Here is a 13,025-nt window from a genome sequence, read left to right on the forward strand (position 1 = left end):
GGAGGAAGTAACAATTAACAAAATGACGAAGCAGGTGGAACACGAGAAGTTTGTCCAGCTCAGCCATGATGATTGGCATGATAATGTGCACACGTGGACTTTGATTTGTCAAGTGTCCTCTATCAGAATACTTTATTATTATTTTTCTGAAACCAGAATACTTAACTACTTAGTTCTTTGCTAGTAATATACTACTAATCATCAATTCATCATTCTTATTATATTCAGGGATACATACGGACTTGCCAAACACTATCCATGATCCCTGAATCGGGGTATAGACCCTGTTTGGGAATTAGCTGTTAGCTGTTAGCTGTTAGCTGATTACATTAGCTGTTAGCTGTTAGATGATTACATTAGCTGTTAGCTGTTAGCTGATTACATTAGCTGATTTGACTAGCTGTTTGTGTAGACGTGTTTGGTAAAAATTAGCTGATTGGTAATAGCGGTTTGTGCAAAAAGACGAATAAGGGCATTAATTTTGGCGCAGGAGAAGAGATAGTCTATCTATTAGGGTTAAAGAAGTCCATTAATTTTAATATTGCAAAACGCTAATTGAAAAAGCTCATTTTAAGAGCTTTTTCTAAATTAGCGTTTTCATCCCAAACCTCTCTCCACCAAACACTCCAATTAGCGGTTTCAGTGGTCAAACCTCTAAAGTTGGTCAAAACCGCTCTTTTTATCCCAAAACGCTCTTTACCAAACAGGGCCATAGTAAAATCGCTAGTAGAAAGTGGAGTTAGAAGACACTCTCGAGATGGAGAATGCATGAGCGAGTACGGTTCTGTACAATTCGGAAATTTAAAAATCTCAAGAATTGTATCTATTAAAGTCAACGGTATAATTTGGTTCGGTACCAAAGAAAAAGTCAACAGTTCAATCCGGTTCTGGATCTTTTTTTCGGATATTCGGTACAGGTCTAAAATCTCCAACATATTCACTCAGTAATATTAGGAATTTGAAAATATCCAGAATTGTACCAAATCAAGTCAATGGTATAATTCGGTTCGGTCCTATAGAAAAAAGTTAAAGGTACAATTCAATTCTAGATTTTTTTCCGAATATTTGGTCCGGTTTAAAAATCTCCGAGATCCACACTCAGCCCTACAAACACAGCACAAGGAACGAATTCAAATCTAGTGTGATTCTTTGAATTCTCAGAAATATGACACCAACTGATAGTAGTTAAGAGTAGTAGTTCATCTATTATCAAAATTATATGGCTTCATACATACACAGCCTCCTGAACTTGTCATTTTACCCCCCTAAACTTAAGAGACAACCTATTGACTCCTAAACTGCCTAAAAACCATCCAATTTACCCCTCCTCTCCGATGTGGTGCTGACCTGATAAAATATAAAGCTGCAATAATCCAAGCGCTACGTCGGAAAGGAGAGGTAAATTGAGAGGCTTTTTAGAAGTTTAGGGGTTCAATAGGTTATCCCTTAAATTTAGGGGATAAAATGAAAAAAAGAACAAGTTCAAAGACTGCGTATTAAGCCAAATTATATAATAATAACATTGTTGCTTCTATTTTTATTCTTTAGTTAGCATTTTAGCTAACCATTATTTTATTTAGGCCTAATGCTTCCCCAACCCCCTTAACTTGTCTAAGTTGGTCATTTTACCCACTCAACTCATCGAATGTCCTATTTACCCCCTTAATTCCATAAAAGTGGTATTTCTCACCCCCTCAACTTGTCCATTTATCCCCTCAACTCATAGAATGTTCTATTTACCCCATTAACTTCATAAAAGTGGTATTTTTCACCCTCTTACAATCTGTTATCGAAGTCTAAATTGATAACTTTTTTTAAACGTTAAACCTATATTTATGTTATTTTGTAAGTGGAACCTAAATTGATACTTTCCCAAAAATCATAGGCCTATTTTGGTACATTATCCCTACATATAATGTATTTAACTTGTTTATATTAATGTTCTTGTTCTTTGTATTTTTTATTCGTTCTTTCTCTTTTCAACTTTTTTGACTAATATAAAGGGATAAGAAATACCATTTTTATGGAGTTAAAAGGGTAAATAGGATCATAAGTGGTGAGAAATACCACTTTTATGGAGTTAAGGGGGTAAATAGGATATTCAATGAGTTGAGAAGGGGTAAAATGACAAATTTGGACAAGTTAAAGGGGTGAGAAATACCATTTTTATGGAGTTAAGGAGGTAAATAGGACATTCGATGAGTTAGAGGGGTAAAATGACCAATTTGGACAAGTTAAGGGGGCTAGAAAAGTATTAAGCCTTTTATTTTTTTTATATATATATATATTTATTTATTTTTTGGTCATTATGTACCTTTGAATGTATGGCTTGTTTTCAAAAAGCTTAATATGATCCTAAACTTATTGATAAAAATAGATTGGCTTTCTAAACTTTGCTAGTGTCTCACCAACTCCCTAAATTTACTTATTTTGTATCGTCAGCTCTCTAAACTTGTCCATAAAAGTAGATTAGCTCTTTGTACTTTGCAAATGTTTCACCAACTCATTGAACTTGCTTATTCCATAACAACTAAATATAAAAACTATAATATACTAACTCTCTCGATCATCATCCATTCGATCTCTCAAACCTGCAACACTAACTCTTATAATAGGTTGAAAGGTAGGAGATTAGCTCTCTGCACTTTGCAAATGTTTCACCATTGAACTTGCTTATTTCGTAACACCTAAATACAAAAACTATAATATACTAACTCTCGATCATCATTCATTCGATCTCTCAAACCTGCAACACTAACTCTTATAATAGGTTGAAAGGTAGGAGAAGAGAAAAAATTACCTCTCGAATTGATGAAGATGTATTTTTAGAATTTAGATTTAATAAGTTTTTGCATTTAGTTGTTACAAAATAGACAAGTTTAGGGAGCTGATAAGATACTTGCAAAGTTCAGGGAGTTAATCTATCTTTATAGATAAGTTTAAGGAGATGTTGATACAAAATAAACAAGTTTAGGAAGCTGATGAGACACTAACAAAATTCAGAGCGCCAATTTACTTTTATGGACAAATTTAGGGAACTGATGATGTATTAGGCGTTTTCTAAACTTTGATTTGTCTCCATCAATTTAACTAGTTCTATATATAAGGTTGTTAAATATTAATAATATCTCATTCATATTTAATTAAGGGTTAATTTTAAATTAAACCTTGTGGTTACACGTTTTTGCATATCGTTACCTGTGGTTTTTTGTTACAAACTAAACTCTGTGGTTTATAAAATTTTCATTCTAGATTGACTTTGCCAAATTTGGACGATAATGATCTCAAAATGAAAATTTTCAAGAATTGGATGATATTTTAAGTAACTTTAATTCTTCAACTTTTTAGGTTTGAGGTCATTTAAATGTTGTTTTTTTTATGAGAGAGAAAGTTAATGTTTAGAGAGAAAATTCAAAAAATGATGAGAGACCTTGAAAGTTAGTGTTTTGTGAGGAGATCTGGACATTGAGGGTTTCCTAAATTAGTTGTTTGATGTGGAATGATTCGTTGAGTATACGAAAGTGCTAGAGCACAATAAAGTGCAATTGGTTACATACCGCTTGAAAGGAGGGGCTTCAGTTTGGTGGGATCAATATGTTGAAGACTGAAAATATGGTGGAATGGATCCAATTAGACCCTTACAACGGATGAGGGCCATGATGAGAGAAAGTTCTTACCACCAAATTATGAGTAATACAATTTCCATTCTTACCAATGATGCCTATAGGGCGTATGAAGTGTTCATGAATATACATCTAAGTTCTTTAGACTATCTGTTAGGGCTCAACTTACTAAAATGGAAGTCTAAAGAGCTTTATGCTACTTCTAAGGACTAGGATTTAACATTCGAAAGAATATTGGAATTCAAATGATTCTAAGAGTTTATGATTCATAAAGCCTAGTTATGAAGGAAGAAATGGTGACGAATACCTGTTCCAACTATAGGAACAATAAGAGATTAGGAGTGGAGAATTTATACTTTATAAGAGATCCACCTAAAAATATGGATAAGGGAAAAAACAATGTTGAACCAAGTCGAATGAAGTCCCCATATGGAGGAAAGGGACCAATGGAAGAAGGAAATATGAAGGAAGCTATCGTATCGTTAAAGCTGAATAATCAATATATCAGTCCAGCTCCTTTCAAATGCTTTAGATCCATTATATCGGGTTATCGGTCCAATGAATGTCTTAAGAGGAGAACTACCAAACTGGTTGATAGATGTGAAAATGGTGACTAAGAAGCTGGAGTGTACTGTCAGCCTATCAATGAAATGAGTATTCATAAAAAAGAGTGGGAGAATGTTGTGTTAATCATTTGATGGATTTTAATGTCAAACAAGGTGAAACAAGAGCAAAGGCATCAGCTCTTCTAGACCCGTTATTTAGTACAAGACGGAAAATTTAGTGTCATTATTGATAGTGGAAGTCAAGAGAATATCATCATTTAGAACGTTATGTAAAGTTTTGGGTTAATTCTAGAGGCCCATCCAAATCCTTACATCATAGGATGTATCACAAGCATAGGTAAGCTTAAGGTTAATCAGTGATGTTGAGTTCCTGTTACTAATAGGGGATATACCGATAAGAGATATTGTTAAATGGTAAACATGCATGATTTCCATGTACTATTAGGATGACCACAACAATTGGATTTGTACGCTTTACATTCAAGAAGGAAGAATGCTTACAAATTCAACAAGGATGGGATGAAATACATTCTGACTTCGATAGGAGAAGATTCAGAAAAGAAAGGGAAGATTATGATGATAACATCTTCCTGTAGGAAGTATTTTACCGAATAATTTTCTCCTGACCAACCCATATATCTGATGTTGATCAAGTTAAAGGCAAAAGATTCAGATAAAACTAAATCTAACATGAAAGTTATCAGACCTTTGATAAGAGTTCCAAATGTGTTTCTTTAAGAATTACTAATGCTACTTATGCAGGATATTCAACATCATATCGTTGTTCCCAGAAAATTGGAGATTATAAAGGAACAAGTTGAAAAATTTCTACGAAAGGGATAGATTTGAGAAAACATGAGTTTGTGTGTCGTTTTAGCTTTGCTGACCCTAAAGAAAGATGGATCGTGGAATATGTGTGTGGAAAATTGGGCCATCAAGAAAATTACCATCTGATATAATTTTTCCCATCCCTCGACTAGATGACATTGGGTGGTTCGAAAGTGTTCTCAAATACAATCGAGTGTTCTTATTGGGTTATATGATCATTAGAGATAGAATCGAGTAGACATCAAAAAATTTACAGAAATCAAATAATGGCATACACCTCATAATATTAGGGAGTTAAAGAGTCTTTGTTGATTGGAAACCATTTATATAAGGTAAATCTAGATTTTTAGTACTATCGTTGCCCCCTTAACCGAGTTCCTAGATAAAGGGTGAGGTTTTCAATAAAAAGATGCATAGGAGAACATATTTGCACTGATTAAATAAAAGCTACTACACATGTCTTAGCATTCTCAAACTTTAAGAAACTCTTTGAGGTGGAGGCTATTTCAATAGAGTGTGAATTGGTGGAGTTATAATGCAAGAGAAAAGATACATCGCCTATTTCAGTGAAGCCATAACACAATATGCAACAAAGAATTGTATTCCATGTTTTGCTCACTCAAGACACGGGAGCATTATTTGATTGGGCGAGAATTCATTTTATATATTAATCATCAGGCTTCAAGTATTTGGGAAGTTAAAAAAGATTGCAGAGTTTAATACATGCCAAATGGTCTGTATTTCTAGATAAGTTTTCTTACAAGCTTATCCCCAAATTCGGGATCCAAAAGAATGTGGCATGTGCCCTAAGCCGAAGAGTGAATCTCTTAAAGATAGTAACTCAAGAGATTGATACCTTTGAACTCTTGAAATATGGATATGAAGAGATCTGGAATTTGTTCATATTTGCCAAAAATGTTAATTTAACTGGAACAATGGAGACTATCATTAGATGGATGGATACCTTATGAAGAGAAATAAATTAAGCTTGCTAAGAATGACTATTCAGGAGAAAGTGATGCGAGACTTACATGGGGGAAGCTTATCCGGTCATTTCGAAATGGATAAGATTGATGAAGCTATTAGCTCAAGGTATTATTAGATGAAGTTGAGAAAAGATGTGAAATAACTGGTAGAAAGGTGCTGCATTTCCAAACAACTAAGTGGCATGGAATATCGGGCTACACCAACCACTACCTGTGCCAGATTCGAATATTGGGTCCTCCTAGAAGTCACCACATAATGGATTCAATCTTTGTGGCGTGGATATATATTTTCCAATATGGCACATTTCCTTCCTTATTGAAAGACTAATGATGCATATACAATTGCCAAATTAATTTTCAGAAAGTTTGTTGGGTTACCTAGTTTATGAATAGCATAATTTCTAAAATGGACCCCAAGTTCCTAAGTCATTTTTAGTGGACCCTTTGGGATTTGTTTAATTCCTCCATAAAGTTCAGTGCTACAACACATCCCCTAACAGACAAATAGGCTGAGGTAGTGAATCGAATCTTGGTAAATCTATTAAGGAGCATATGTAATGACAAGCCTAAGACTTGGGGCTTCGATGTGGCAAATGCTGAGTTTTCTTATAATGGATCGACCCATTCGATTCCAAGATATTCACATTCCGCAATTATCTACCGAAAGGTACCAAATCATACCTTAGACTTAGCCCCGGTTCGTAAAGACATGGAAGACAATTATGATACTGAGAAACTTGCTCAAGAGATTCTAATAATGACTGAAGAGGTTCAGAAGAAGCTTGAAATTAAGAACTTCGAGGTAAATGAAAGTGTGGATGCTCATAGGAGAGACCTAGCTAGTGCAGCTAGCAGTAAACTTGGCCTCAAAAGTAAGGCACTTATAAAATGTCGAAGAAGTTAGAACCAAATGTCCACATTCTTTAACTTCTGAATTGGCTGGGCAAAATGTCCCCCTCCTCCAACATCAAAGCTTTGAGCCCTACAAAGCAGATGAGCCCTTGAACTTCCCAACATAAGATGACGAGCTCAAACCTCTTAAGGAATGAGAGACTGATGAGGACATCTTTCCTGAAGGTAAAGATTCAGTCAAAACAGATCTTTGAATACCGTCTCAAGAAGTTTAGCCGGATCACGACACAATTGAAGATCGTTGTTGAGCGATTTCCACAAGTGCACGGTTTTGCTTGTAGTAATAAAAAGATATCGATCCCACAAGGAACGTTTTTTCACAAAAACTTATTTTAATATAGTTTAAATACGATTTAAGGTTTATTTAATAGATAATCGTTAATTGAATTTGGTTTTGAGTTTGAATTAATAAGAATCAGATTGGAAAATATGTAGAATGTTAGAAATCAATTCTGTTTTGAGTATGAATTACAAAATAGAAACGTTTAGTGTTTAAAATAAGAGAATAATTGTACTCGTTTGCATTAAGCAAAGAAAACAACTTTAAACTTTGTAAAAATTATAAATGTGTAATAACGTAAACTCCTTCAATTAAAAGGCTTTGAACCGCGGACGATCTTCCTACGGTCGGGCAAGATCGCTACCTTAATCAAATTAATACTTATTTCCGATAAGCCGACCTAACGATCATATCGTCCATAAGAATGAATTTGCCCAAGTGTTCAACAAAGTTTCCTTGTAAAGATATTGAATTTAACTATGTTTTAATGAAAACACCAGAACTCACTTCAGATCATTTACCAAAGTGCTACATAAAAATCTATTGAATTGCATGAACTTTTATTAGATGAAGTATGAATTGATACAAGTTTACAGAGAATAAAAAGCATGGAAGCATTCAAAACGACATTGGACTTCCGGGTCGTCAATCCTTTCCTCAAACCTTGTTAGAGTTTGTCAGGCTCCGGGGTCGAATCCGCTACTTAATCTTCTCGCTGAATCTTCAGAATAGAGATGGTATTTCTACTACCAAAATGTAAACTAGTCTTCGAACAGATCTTAATCTAAATCTAATTGCTACTGTGTTTGTAATTAATTAATAAACAATGTGTGTACATTATATTGCTTTTACAAAATCGAACTTCTAACTCTGAATCGTTTCTGACTCGGAATTTCTGCATAAATTCTGTACTAATCTTAAAAATTTAACTCTCTACAACTCTGAATTCAACTCTTTATTTATAGATGTTGAAGAGTCGTGTTTAGGGGCCGTGTCCGCTGCGAAGAGACGTTTCTATCCACCCAAACGGGCGCGTTTCTTTGAAATTGAACATGTGAAGATAGTGCTGCCAGAGTTTCTGATCTTACCGAGATCTCAGAATCTCAGCCGAGATTGAGGGAGCAATTTTCAGCCTTTCGAATGCAAGAGAAGAGTGTTTGGGAGATGCGTGTCGCGGCCGAGATTGGGGAATCTCGATCGCGACACGAGTGATTTCTTCCGGCGTCGACTTCGTTTCCCGTCTTCGTTTTCGGTGTGTTTGATTTTCGTCGTCTTTGACTCTTTTTGTAGGGTTTTTCCTTCGTTTTTGACCTATTTTCGTTCCTATTTGGATTTTACCAAATATTTAAGTACCTTGTGTGAAAGAAACATATTCGGACATAAAAGTACTCTAAATAGATATAAACAACACAAATTCATAACAAAACTGATGTAAATATTAATGATATTTTAGGTATATTTTGGGCTAAACAATCGTACATCCTAACCAATAGAGGATCCGACAACCTTTGATTGAAGCATCTCAACCCGGGTAATCACTCTAAAGATAAGAGATTTTTATTCAGAGTTGTCTGGATTTGTTCCTCGCTCTTTCTAACCGTACATTTCCTTATTTGTGAAAGGAATAACTCTATAATGATTTTTGTTAAAGATATGACTTTTCTATACCTAGAGAAAGTATCTAGGATTTTTATTTTCAGTCTATAAATATATAATTTCATATTGTAAAGGGGATTGTCTTTTAATTATCGATACTTGAAAACTTGTCAAGGTTCAACCTTTAAAGAACTCGGTGTTTCTATATTTTTTGGATTTTTCCCGAAGTAGGTGCATTTGATTTTTATTGGCTTAAAATCAAAATTTTCACCTTTCTTTCTCTCAATCCATATCTATTTGAGTATTTTTTTAATAAGTTATTATTTTGATCATACAATATAATTATATAATAATTATAGATTGAATAGTTTTAAAAAGTCAGATCTTGACCACTCTCTCCATTTTAATTAGCTGAATTTATGCTTATTCTTACATTCAAATTTAGGAGTATATTACACAAGAATTAGCTTAGAAATTCTGTATGTCAAAAATTGAAATTCAGGCTGAGGATTTATTTAATACAAATTATGTTACTCTCTATATATATATATATATATATATATTACTCTGTATTAATACATAAGTCTACATGAAAAATATTAATAATAAAATAGGGCAGTTAAAAGAGAAGTTGAATAATGGGAATTTGAACATATTTTTATACAGTATTCTATTAGTCGGCGCCGAGTTGTTTACTTTTTGTGTATATTTTCTATAAATGAAAAATCTTAGTTGGCCTATAATTTGGAATTATTAAACAAAAAATAGCAATTGGTTTCATAAAATAAATGTAGTCAATAATTGTTTCAATTAATTAAATTAATTATATAAATCTTAATTTCAATTTGAAATATTCAAAATTAAAATTATATTCCATATAATATACCCCAAATGAACATATGTGGCTTCCTAAATATTGTTATTATATACATTAAGAACTTAATTGATTAATGGAAATACTATAATGATGATTAATTAGTATAGATATACCACATGACTAAGTTTATTGTTAATGTTTAATTATAATATATTGTTGAGTTAATTTGTATTTTTTATAAACTTAAATTGCTTAAATAATGTTTATATTTGGGTCAATTTTCAATTATGCTAGAGTTGACTATATATGGATGGGCCAAGTTATTACTATATATGAGTTGTGTCTATCTTTTTCTTAAAAAAAAAAATTAAAGTTTTGTACTCTTTTATTTATTTTTTTTCTCTAAAATCATTAGTTGTTTGATAATTTATTTATTCAAACTAGCTTACTTTCAAAATTAATTTCAATGGATTGACGGAAATTATTAGAGCTATTGCTTACCAATAATTTGTAAGGTGAGTAATTATTTGTGTTACTTAGAAGGTTTGATAATTAAATTAAACGTTTAAAATTAGGTATTTGCTAAGTCTTAGCTTATAAAATTATTTTAAATTTTCAATTAAATCAAAATATTATTTATAATATATTTTTAAATTCAATACTTATTTTAAATATTTATCAAACACTTACATCATTTAATACTTTCAGTATTTATAATATTTAATACGTAAATTTATAATTTATTTTTCAACATTTAATAATCAATTTTATCAAACATTATTTTAGTTTTGATAGATAATAAACAGAAGAATAATATTAATTAAGGGGGAAAACATATTTTTCATTCAACAAATTTTGTTTAATTTCTTTGTATAGGATTTTAACAATTGGCTTATTCTCTACCTTTTTTAAATCATTAAATTGATAGGTTACTTTTTCCCAATAAGAATAAATAAGAAATAATATAGAAAATGAGTTGTAGGAAATATCTGCCCGTATTAATTTAGATCAAGTAGATTATGGATTCGAGTTTTATCTAATTAAGCTATTAGATAATTAGAAATCCTAATTGTATTGAGAGATTAATTCATATCTTAGAAGAAATGTAATTGTTTCATTCATAGGAAAAATAGTATATCTTGACATAAATAATTAAAAAATTACAATCGAATCAAAGGAGTATAGCACAGTTGGTACACCTCTAGATTGGAGGTTGTAGTTTAAACTCATCGTCTTATTAAAAATATATATAAAAAATTACAATCGAAAAGTACATGAGATAAAGCTGAATCTTCAATATCATAGACCGTGATAGAGCAATAACAGATAGTGTTTGAAACTTTTTTTAACACAACGACGAGAAACATACTCCATCCAGAATCGACTTTATAGGTTTTATCTCTAGGACTGACTTCATGATCTTTCAATGAGCTAGATCTATGTGATGATAGACAAAACTCTTCTGTTTTCCACAAAGGGAAACATGATAACATCCATATAAGGATACAAGCGGTAAACGTCCATATAGGGAGACAAACCACAACCACACATATATGGAAGAAAAAACAATAAAAAAAACTACATACATATAAAGAAGAAACTACAAAATCTACCATAATTACAAAATTTAGTCAATAAAGAAAAAGAAAAAGAAAGCAAATAAATGGCTCAGTTAGACATAATCAAAACAATTAGTATCAAAGAAAATACAAGATCTCCCTCTTTCTCTCTCCCCCTCTTAATTTGATGCCTCTCTCTATACAAGGGTACTTTGCATATAGATCGTGGAATAATCATTCTTCCTCTCAAACAAATTTAGTGTAGGAATAATGTGATCGGTAATACAAGTCTGTGGTTCAAATTCCTTCATTGTTATATCAACGATAACATGTACTGTAAGAGGTAACCTGATAAACCTGTGTTTGAAGTCGTATGGTTAATTGAGTAAAAACCTTCATTGATATTAGAGCTTCTAAAATTTGTAATATGTCTAATTGATCCACGTTTTATGTTTGAAATGATGTTTTTAACTAGTATGTAATAATCATATGTGTTAGGGTTAATTAAAATTTACTTAAAACATATTTTATGAATTTTTTATATGGAAAAATGGACCGAAAATCGCTAAATATTGTTAATTTGTAAATTGTACTTTACTATTTTAGAAAATTATTCTAATCTCAACAAAGGGTAGGTTATGAGCAAACCCAACTTTCTACTTATAATTTTGAAAAACCAATCTTACCAACATGACTAGAGATCCCGAAAACCCCAGGACAGAAAAAAGTTGGAGAACAAAAGATGTTCGGAAGGCGGCCCACTGGCCCTCACATGCTGCCAATGTTCCCTACATGTCAAGTACCACACACACCACATTGCATGCCATGATTGGCCACATGGCGCATAAGGTGGAAAATAGAAATTCGCCACTTGGTAGTGCATGTACCACACATGCCAACTTTCTGTGTGATGCGTGTACTGATGCGTGAGACATTATAGGGGAGGTTTTCGACCTTTTTTTACAAACCATGTTTTTGTAATTTTTTATATGTTTAGAGTAGTTTATTTAATTTTTAGGTAGCATAATGTTTATTCTGATTTTTTAAATATTTTAAAATTATTTTAAAATTACAGAAAATAATTTTAAATTCCAAGAAATTACATAAAATTATAAAAAAATCTCATAACACTAGAAAATCTTTGAAACTACATAAAATTAATCAAAATATGTTTTTTATTAATACAAAGATAAAAGTAAACGTACTTTCATGTTTTTCTATTTTCTATCTAGCAGTTATGGCTATCATTGTTCGAGTTCTTGTTATTGCTCGATATCCTAATCAAATTACCATGTTAAATAATTTGGGGAATGAAATCAACTATTGCAAAATGAGTTGGTTTGTCACTAGGGATGATATATTGGCAATCTCATCTCATATTATAAAGCTGCAAACATTAAAGCAAGAAAGTATTATGGTTGGAGGTTTAGCTCATGGACTAAGTCATAAGTTACTCTTCAATAGATTGAAGGAGTCATTTTTATCTCCAAATCTGAGAAGTTTGTTGACTGAAAGTTGGATAACTAGTAGAGAGTGTTACAGTCTAACTGTATAACTTTCTTGGAATGTTTGAACCTAGAGGGTGTAAAAATTCTCGAGGCCAATTCTTGCAAGGAGTTGAGATCTGGGAAACATATTTCTACCTTGCGGTATAAAAGGAACTTTAGTGAAACCCCGAATTATTTTTATTTAAAAGTCAGGAAAATTATCCCGATCAAAAGAATGTATATGTGAATATATTTTAAACGAACTTCATTAGTTTAAGTTCAGTTGGCTAAGTATTGAGGTTAAAAGATTTGAGATAGTGTCTAAATGTTTTATGGATAAGATTATTAATATGTTGTTACTTGAAAATTTT

Source organism: Euphorbia lathyris, chromosome 9 (genome assembly GCF_963576675.1).
Source record: "Euphorbia lathyris chromosome 9, ddEupLath1.1, whole genome shotgun sequence".
NCBI lineage: Eukaryota > Viridiplantae > Streptophyta > Magnoliopsida > Malpighiales > Euphorbiaceae > Euphorbia > Euphorbia lathyris.